The 8929-nt window shown below is 38.4% G+C and overlaps 1 long non-coding RNA gene across 1 annotated transcript in view; it reads left to right on the forward strand.

Moving 5' to 3' along the window:
• The first annotated feature begins 268 nt into the window (after window positions 1–268).
• Window positions 269–8929, forward strand: part of LOC113468811 — a 35065-nt gene continuing 26404 nt past the window's right edge. The window contains exon 1 of the long non-coding RNA XR_003392430.1: window positions 269–898. This is a non-coding gene — a long non-coding RNA (uncharacterized LOC113468811). The remainder of the gene's footprint in view (window positions 899–8929) is intronic.

An 8929-nucleotide genomic window follows, 5' to 3' on the forward strand; every position in this document is an offset into this window, starting at 1 on the left:
AGAGAAGAACATACCCTGGAAATTAGATGACTCGCAGCCTGCTGGCCTGCTGCTACAACAACAACAACAACAATCCTAACAAAAGGGAACTACAGAAAGCTCCGCGCAGCCTTGTGTGACCACAGCCTAATTTTCCCTTTCACACAAACTCACGGAGAGATGGAAAAACGGGAAAGTTTTTTTTTTCTGAAAAAAGAACTCGAAGGGAGAAAATGGGTTTTCATTTTATATTGTTTTCGTCTCAGACGCACATCGCAATATTCGCAACCAGTCAGCAAAATATCTCGGAGTTCGTTGCTCTCTCGCGCTGAGCGAAAATTTTCGAACTTTTTAAACCTTTAAGAATTAATTTTAAGAAAGTAATTTTTAAAATTTCCCCAATTTAAAAGGTATTAAAACTCAAATTCAATTAAATTAACGAAATTTTCGTATACGTCTGTATTTGTAGTTTAAAAAAAATCCCTCATTACCGTACGCATAATTTTAAAATCGCTTTTTTCCCTTTCACTCTTGTATACGATTTTTTGTACCTCGTTTTTAATTTTCCCGCTTTGATACTGCGTTATTTTTATTGGCTATTAAAATATTTTTATTGTTTGTTTACAAAATTTTTATTACCCAGTTGTACGGAGTCACGTGCTAGCTTTTTGTTTATTTTTCGCTTAAACGTTTTTTTACGATTGGGCGTTTTGCGTTTTAATTGTTGTGATAGATTTCGTGCGTTTTTTGTGCTTTTTTTAGTGTTGATACGTTGACAGGCTGTTTGTTGTTTTTTATTGGATTGGATTCAGATTTGGAGCTACCTATAACTTTTCTGCAGGTGTCAACCTTGGACGTATTCTTTCGGGAACGTATTGCGCTCAGTATTGGATTTTGGACATTTCGATTTCATCAAGAGGTAAACATTGTACGCTTATTTTATTTTATTTCCAATGTCTGCCACTCTTGCTTGAAGAACAATGTGTTCAATACCTCTAGTTGTCTCGTTTATCAGGATGTTAAACTCTGGTCTTTTTTGGGGATTTGATTGTCCATATCTAAGACTATGGGTACCTTACCTATGTATGTTAGTGTCTTGATATTAGTGGATGTGTCAACATTTCAAATATATGTAATCTCAGAAAGTGAGAATTTGTTCAAATTAGTTTTGTTGGTGTCAAAATCAAAACACAGACGTTACTCGATGATTAATTTAGGGAGAGATATAGGAAAGAAAACATGAGAGAGAGAGAGAGAGAGAGATGGGATGGGATGGGATGGGATGGGATTGTATTAATGGTGGATGTGCCAAAGCTACCAAATTGGCTAAACACGATAGAGAAAGAAGGGAATTAATATTGTTAGTGGATGTGTCCATTTCACCACTTTGTTTAAAATGTTCAAATCACGTAGAGAGGATAATTATTATCTTGACTGGAGTGTAAATATTACCTAGACTCGGTGAGTTACCCAAGGCATTTTCTATCACCCAACCTCGAGTTCTCAGGGGTCTGTCTAATCTTTATGGAACATTCTCGCGACGAATCTTTTTGATCGGACCGAAACTGGACTGTGACCGGAGCGAGACTGGCACTGTAGTGTGAATAGGCAGCTTTTCTTTAGCATTATCTCTCTCTCTTTTCCCACTTCCTCCTGATTAACCCTCCTTTTCTCTCTCTCTCTCTCTCCTTATTTCCTCACTTATGTATATACCTGTTTATCTCTCTCTCTCTCTCTCTCTCTCTCTCTCTCTCTCTCTCTCTCTCTCTCTCTCTCTCCCCCCCCTCTCGTTCCCCTTCTTCTCTCTCTCTCTCTCTCTCTCTCTCTCTCTCTCTCTCTCTCTCTCTTTCCCTATCCTGTAGTGTTCCTTCTTTCTCATTCTCTTTTATTTCCCCTCCTCTTCTCCTTCGCTCTTTCTCTTTTTGATCATTTCCCTCCCTTCTTTTCCTTATTCTCTCTCTCTCTCTTTATTATTCCCCTCTTTCTGTCTCCTTTTACCCGTCCTCTCTCTCTCTCTCTCTCTCTCTCTCTCTCTCTCTCTCTCTCTCTCCTCCTCTCTCTCTCTCTCTCTCTCTCTCTCTCTCTCTCTCTCTCTCTCTCTCTCTCTCTCTAATCCTGATCCCCCCTTTAACCTTTCCAAGTTTAAATTATGCTTAAAATGTAATTAAGAAAATGATAATGTTGTGATAAAAAATATGAAAAATTAAATTAAGCGTCAAAAGGTGGGTAATAGCCGACTGAGGTTAGGTAGGTACTTGGTTTAACGAGCATTATTTAGAATATTTATTAATTTATTTACTGGAGAAGTGAGGTTTTTTTTTAACTTTAAATAGAGAAGAGAAGAAGAAGAAGAAGAAGAAGAATTGAATTGAACTGAACATTATTCCATTTATTTTTATAAATTGTTGAACATAAAGTACACACCTCCTAAGCTAAAGAAGATGAAGAAGAAAAAGAAGAAGGAGGAGAAGAAGAAAAAGAGGAAGAAGAAGAAGAGGAAGAAGAAGGAGAAGAAGAAGAAGACAGATGATAAAAAGAAAATTTATTTACCTACATATTGTAGAGTTTTTAAATTATTTTAATTATTCCTTTAGTTGGTTGTTGTTTCTTATTTTACTACAACAGTAACAGAAGTAGGTACCTAGTTTTTTTTTTTTTTTTAGTTACTTAGAACTCTTTAGGAAAAAGGGCACCAACAGGCCCCAAATTTAGGTAATGAATTGACGAGAAAATGTCATCTGAATCGCAAAAACTGTTCACAAGTTATGGTCTCTCTCTCTCTCTCTCTCTCTCTCTCTCTCTCTCTCTCTCCCCCTCTCTTCCTTTCTCTTCCCCCTCTCTCCCCTAAGCTTCTTCCTCGTTAGTGTATTTTCTCTTTTCTTTACGTTTTCTCTATCTTCTCCTATTCTAATTTCTTTTATTTTAATAATTGTTTCGAAAACGAAGAAAAAACTTTAATGTCTTTAAATTTTTAATTAAAAAGTCTGCAATTCTTTTCTTCTTCTTCTTCTTCTTCTTCTTCTTCTTCTTCTTCTTCTTCTTCTTCTCCTTCTTCTTCTTCGTCTTCTTTTTACCTTCATCTATTTTTGCTTTTTTTACTTAGGGAGTTAGGGCACTTCTGCCGTCTTTTTCTTCCCCTCTTCTTACCTATACTTCTTTGTCTGTCTGTCTGTCTGTAAATGCCGTAGGAAGTGAAGTAGGTACCCGTACCTTACCTACCTATTGTGTTTCTTTTCCCATTAGTATTCAGAGATAATCTTTAGACAGCGGGACTAGATTCTCATTTTTACTAAAAAAAAAAAAAAAAAGTGGGGATCTCATTATTTTTTTCGATCTTACTTGAAGATTTGACCATACACGCCACTGTACAACTTTTCTCTCCAGAGCTTTTTCTCTCTCCCTCCCCCTTTCTCTCTATCTCTCCCTTTCTCTCTCTCCCTATCTCTCTCTCCCTCCAGAGTTCCCTCGTTTTCGCGTTATTTTTCTTCAACGAAAAAATAAAAAGTTGAGAACGGAATTTTCGAAAACAACATTTTCACATTCTTCGTGTGTGCTGAAATATTCACAAGCTCCATGATGTAAAGAGTTTTGGGTTGTGGCTATGGGTATGGGTGTGGGTGGGTAAGTAGGTGGGTAGGTACTTGTGTTTTTCGGATTTAATTATGAAATTTATAATTATAATTAACTTTGTGTGTGGGCGAACCAAGGACCTCGAGAGTTATGCTTTTTATTAGCTTTGAGCTTTTTTAAGGTTGTACCTAGTTAAGGTCATAATATTTTCTTTTTGAATGGTAGGTAGATAGGTATGTATGAAGTTGTATTAGGTTATGTAGGTACTAGTATTAAATATGGTTTATGTAATGAGCGAGGTTAGAGAATCTCCGTGGCTAATTGGGTATCATATTATTGGGCTTCCACGCCGGAGGTTCCTGGTTTGATACCCGGCAGGGTCGAAGTTTTTCCAGCTCTGTGCTTGTAGTTTAGAGTGCACTCAGCATGTTATCCCCTATCTACATACCTACGTATTTTATTTTTGGTTGGATTTAAATATAATGAACTTTGTTTGTTTGTTTTTTTTTTTTTTTTATGCAACTCTTCTACCCCCCCTCCCCTCTCGTCTCTCTCTCTCCCTCCTCCTCTCTCTCTCTCTCCCTCCCCTCTCTCTTTTTGTTTTTTTTTTAAGAAAAAGAGTTCTGGAAAATTTTAGGGTGACGAAATGATGTGAAAAAAATCTGAAAAATTAGAGAGAGACAGAGTGAGAGGGTGGGGTAATGGTTGTCTAATGAGGAAATGGGTTCGGGTTTTCAAAAAAAAAAAAAATTTCCATCATTTTTCCAAACGAATGCAGAAAATTGAAAGCAAAATAAAAAAATAATTCAAAGTAATCAGAGCATTAAAAGCAAAAAACGACGAGACTTTGATTTTGCAAAAGCTTTCAATCTTGTCAAGGGGGAATATGAGGGCCGTTCTCAGGGTTACCGGCTGCGGTCCCCAGGGCTCCAACATTGGGCTTCTCCCTCTCGACATTTTTTTTTTTTTTCAAAGAAGAATACTAAGAATTTTAGGTAAATTAGGATCTGTTGGTTCAAGGCTCCTTATTCGGGCCACTCACTCAAAATGCTCCAACTTTCGACTTTGTCTTCAGTAGGTACTTCAGTCCTTCTGAAGCTATAGGTAAACAGACAACAGAGTGGAGCATTTTTTTTTTTTTTTTTTTTTTTTTTTTGCTGTCAGTTGTAGCAGCAGGCAGCGAGTCATCAATTTTCCAGGGTATGTTCTTCCCTGAGATTCAAGTCCAGGAGTAAGGCTACATCTTTTGGTCTATCCCAGAGGTATGGTACCTACTGTCAATGTGTTTGCTCTCAGTTCGGGACCGGATGTACCTCTTCCTGTGTAGGGCCCCGGATAGTCTGAATACTGGAATACTGCAAGGGAGTGTGCTGGGACCACATGCAGTGCGTGAAAATGTAGCAAAGTGCAAAATCCTGTTGCGGTGAGGGTTGGGGTGGTTTTCTATATGCGATTTTTCTCGTAGGGGAGAGGAGAGGAGAGACGGAGAAAGGAGAAAAAATGTGTGATTTGTGAAGGAGAGAAATGGAATTGATAAATTGAAAAATAGAAAAGAACGGAATACTGTAGAAAAGAGGCAGAAGACGAAAATAACAAGAGAAAAAGGAGGAGAATGAAAATTAGCATCAGACGAAAAGGACAGAAAAAGAAAATTATGATTTGTGAAGGAGGAAGAAAGAAGTAGAAAGAGAAGAAAATGAATTTGACTTGGAAATCTTGGAATAGCAGACTTCTATTTTTTTCATCTGTCAGTTTGGAAAATCTTTTATTAAATCAGAACTTCAGAGCCAGACCGAAAACTTTTTGCAAATCAGTTAAAGTGCACAATATTTCTCAGAAAAATATGATAAAAGAAATGAATAAAATATTATTAGATTTTTTTTATATATTTAGAATGAGAGAGAGGAGAGAGAGAAGGAGAGAGAGGAGAGAGAGAAGGAGAGAGAGAGGGGGAGAGAAAGAGAGAGAGGGAGGGAGAGAGTATCTACAAAAGCATGAAAAATGTGAACATGGCGCACAAAGTTTTGCTAGCTAACTTCGTTTTGCATTTTTTTGCAAATAGAGAAACGAGAAAGTTTCTCAGATTTTCCAGTGATATGTGTTTTTGTCTGTTGTTTTCGTAGCTCTCTCTCTCTCTGTCTGTAGCTCTTTCCCTCCTCTTCTGTGTGTGTCTCTCTCTTTCTCCCTTCTCTTTTTCACTCCCATTTTTTATGCCTCTCTCGCTCTCCTCCTTCCTTTTCATTATTTATCACTGTCTCTCTCCTTCGCCTCAGAACAAAATTCAATGTGACGTGAGAAGTTAACATAACATGTCTCTCTCTCTCTCCCTTTCTCTCCCTCCCTTAAATTCTCACTTTCTCTTCCTCCCTCCCTCTCTTTTCCTCTCTCCCTCCCTTTCTCCCTCCATATCTCTCTTTCTTACTCGCTTCCTGTTTTTTGTGTCTCTCTCTCTTCTTCTTCTTCTTCTTCTTCTTCTTCTTCTTCTTCTTCTTCTTCTTCTTCTTCTTCTCCTTCTTCTGCTTTGTAATTTTATCCATTTTGCTATTGTCTAAGGAAATTATTTTACATCTTTATAGCCATAATACTTAACCTACAATTTACTAGGTAAAAGAAAGAGAGAGAGAGAGAGGAAAGGAGGGAGGGATGGACAGAGAGAGAGATGAACAGAGAAAGAGGTAGAGAGATAGAGAGGAATGGAGAAAGATAGAGGAAGAGAGAGAGAGAGAAATAGGGAGGTAGAGAGAGGAACTGTGGATTACAACAGTTACCATTATTACAAATTTTAAAAATAGAAATTGGGAGGGAGGGGGATGTTGGTATAAAAAAGTAACTCATAAAAAACCGATTTAAAAACACAAGTAGCAATAACGAGTAATAAAGTAATTTTAATAAATCATAATCTCCATAAAATATGCTCTCTCTCGCTCTCTCTCTCTCTTTCTCTCTCTCGCTCTCTCTCTCTCTCTCTCTCTCTCTCTCTCTCCATTTCGACGCATTTTTACCCCTATCATAACTCCGTCAATTTTCAATGTAATCTCACGAAATTTGGACCATATGTTAACCTATACTTCCTTATTATACCTGCGAAATTCCGAAGTTCTAGCTTTACCGGAAGGGGTAGAAAAAACGGTTTGAAAATCGCTTATTTTACGACTGACTGACTGACTCACTGATTCACTCATCAAAATTATGAGGCACTTCCCGATGTCCTAGAAACTTGAAATTTGGCAGGATGGTAAGTCTTGATGAGTATGTAAAGGGAAAAATCTGAAAATCGGCAAAAGGTGCACTGGGCGCCGCCCACAGGCGGAATTAACCGCTTTTTGCGGTTTTCACAAAACGGTTAGGGATATCGAAAAAGTTATGAGAGTAGACCCCCCCAAAACCATACCTAAAACCCCCCAATTAGTAATTTTTATCAACATCGGAACAACGGTTAGCGGTATTTTCCTGTATTTTTACAGTTAACAGTATTTTGACCGCTTTTTTAATGACTAAACTACTAAAGGCTTAGGTAGGTATCAAAAAGATATTTCACCAACAACAATTTACACCACAACAAACAACAACAACAACAACAACAACAACAACAACAACAACAACAACGAAACACCAACAACAACTCACGGAAAATTTTCAAAAGCTCGCAAATAGCTAGGTAATAATAAGGAGATCTGTACCTACTAATTATGTGTAAATACACACTTAGAAAAAAGGAGTGAGATCCCCCACAAAAACACAAATGTGAAAAAAAGGCCAAGTTCCTATCCAAAAATGTCGGCCCTTAAAAGTGGTGAGATCAGATAATTAAGGCCAAGTCTGCATTCCCAATTTTTCGTGTCTGCTGAAAATGCTGGATCTCAATTCCTTCAACCTTCTCTCAATTTCAACTTGGCAATGTTTTTCCTTCTTAAATTAATACCTAAATACGGTACCTATTATTAACAGGAAAACATTGCCAAGTTGAAATTGAGAGAAGCTTGAAGGAATTGAGATCCAGCATTTTCAGCAGACACGAAAAATTGGGAATGCAGACTTGGCCTTAATTATCTGATCTCACCACTTTTAAGGGCCGACATTTTTGGATAGGAACTTGGCCTTTTTTGCATATTTTTGTGGGGGTGTACCTCTCTACTTAGGTAGGTATATTAGTTCATTGAGCTTTAGAACTCACTCTGAAAAAGATCCGCTATTAATCCTAAGTACCTATCTAGGCGTTCACAACGGAGAACCGACCATCGACCCTTACTAGTCTCGATCCAAGAGAAAATAAACAAACCATGCTAATGAATAGACGTGTCCTCAACGGAGCATTACAGATACATACAGATATAGATAGACAGGCAAACAGACAGACTGATAAAGTACCTAAACTGAAAATCGTCAGTTAGAAAATCGCCGAGTTTAAAACTCACAACTCTCTCCGCTCGCTCCAACTCATGACACAGTTGGCAGTTTTCTTTATTGTCATTATTACATAATTATATCTTTTTTACTTTTTATATTAGAATGACGTGCAAAAAGCCATGACATCGAAATTTGTGTCGGGACGTGAAATTTGCTGCTTGTTGTGTTTTGGGAAGGTCGCTCCCTTAACTCTGTTTGGTTATGCTTTGTCGTTCTGTAATTTGACGATTAAGGGGTCCCTACTAATAGAAACAAGTTTAAGAAAACAATGATTATTTTTTTTTAAGAGGTTTGACAGAGGGAACTGTAACTACTATGGTCTTATCGTCCCGAAATCGAAGAGAGAAGGAAGACAGGATAGGAAAAAGCCAGCCGTTCCGAGAACGAACATTATCCCATCAGGATAAAATCCGCCCCGGGCGGAATTTTTTGAAATCAACCCCAATCAGATTGCTTGATCCGAAGTTAATCCAAATACGCTCACTTGTGGCCTCGGCCATCAATGATCTACTAGTGTGGTTGCTTGTCCAAAGATAGTCTATTCGTACTCAATCTACAAGCATCCCCCTATTTGGGTTCTGGGGCACTCTATTCGGGTTTTGGGGCACTCTATTCGGGTTCTGGGCCGATTTCTATTTCACTTCGGGGGGGCGGCTTTTGTACTACAGGGTTGGGGTCGTTCCAGGGTTGTATTTCGGCCGAGCCGAACACGAGATAGAATAGATTGGTGACCGCCAGAATTATGAACGTGAGCCAAAACACGAGCCTCCATTCCGACATTGTACTCTGAAATGAAAATTGGAGTTAAATATAATGGAGCAACCTCCGTGGCCGAGTGGGTATCACACTAGGCTTGCACGTAGGAGGCCCGGGTTCGATTCCCGGCGGGGCCGCAGTTTTTTTTCGGCTCTGTGCTTGGCGTTCAGGGTGCACTTGGCCTCGTGAAGACAATTGAGTGGCTACTTTTATTGAG

This window comes from Diaphorina citri, unplaced genomic scaffold (assembly GCF_000475195.1).
Source record: "Diaphorina citri unplaced genomic scaffold, Diaci psyllid genome assembly version 1.1 scaffold860, whole genome shotgun sequence".
In the NCBI taxonomy this organism is placed as follows: domain Eukaryota; kingdom Metazoa; phylum Arthropoda; class Insecta; order Hemiptera; family Psyllidae; genus Diaphorina; species Diaphorina citri.